This window comes from Mus caroli, chromosome 5 (genome assembly GCF_900094665.2).
Source record: "Mus caroli chromosome 5, CAROLI_EIJ_v1.1, whole genome shotgun sequence".
Classification (NCBI taxonomy): Eukaryota; Metazoa; Chordata; class Mammalia; order Rodentia; family Muridae; genus Mus; species Mus caroli.
In genome coordinates, this window is record NC_034574.1 from 112788820 (window position 1) to 112789863 (window position 1044).

The 1044-nt window shown below is 52.0% G+C and overlaps 1 protein-coding gene across 3 annotated transcripts in view; it reads left to right on the forward strand.

Annotated features, from left to right (window-relative positions):
- Tbx5 (T-box transcription factor 5) overlaps nucleotides 1-1044 on the forward strand; it is an 86934-nt gene that overhangs the window by 36836 nt on the left and 49054 nt on the right. The gene's annotated exons all lie outside the window — the stretch shown is intronic.

Sequence of the window (1044 nt, forward strand, 5' to 3'; positions counted from 1 at the left end):
CTCCCTCCCTCCCTCCCTCCCTCCCTCCCTCCCTCCAGTCCTTGGCTCTAAGGATGTAATTTCTAATTAGAGTCCCAGAAAAGACTCCCCATACTTAGAGAATACAAGGAAGCTGAAGAGGGAAACAGAATGTGATTTGGGGCATTTGTTTCAAGCAACATTTTGTGCTTGTCCCAACCTGGTTCTGCTTACAGCAAGAGCTACTTCCAGTGCCTCTGCTGTGGGCTGCTTTTATTCACCCTCTGAACTGCAGACTTCAGAGAGGCTAAGGGCAGGCCAAGGAGCGCTGGCAGCTGAAACCCCCAGCCAGCCCTCAGTGACTGATTATTTTAATAAAACTGGGCACTGCTCTGTGTACACTCCAGTGTGTGTCTTGAGGAGGGGGCACACACAACAATTTCTTGGCATCTTTGATCTTGGTTCCCCCATCCTAAGGCACCTTCTCTCCCAAGTCCTAGAGATCTTGGAGTGGGGTAGGGTGGGGGACAATGAGTCTGAAGTGGAGGAGAGATGTCAAGGCAGCTAGTCCTGGCTCTGCAAGGGGCCAGGCAGGGTCACACCACTCTCTGTCTGAGGTCAGCATTGGAGACAGAAATCAAATCGGGGTGAGGCTGCAGAGGCCCATGGGTGTGTGCACACGCCTAATGCATCCAGACTTGGTTCTCTGCAGGGCTGGGCCATTGAAATTGCTGGGCTCCCAGAGTTCTGCCTTGATTACTGTAGCTTGCCTGCCTTCCTTCCTTCCTTCCTTCCTTCCTTCCTTCCTTCCTTCCTTCCTTCCTTCCTTCTTTCTCTCTTTTTCTTTCCTCCCTGCAACCACTGGCTCAGAGCAGTCAACGGAGATGGAAGGAGGGTAAAGAGGATGGGAAGTGGAAAGGGAGTGGGGGTGGGGAATCAGCAGGTCCTATAGTGGTTCAAGAGTTTGGGGTATATCTAGTGAAAAAGTGAGAAAGGTGGTGGGAGGAGGGAGGAAGGGGAGGAGAGGAAACACACACACACACACACACACACACACACAGAGAGAGAGAGAGAGAGAGAGAGAGA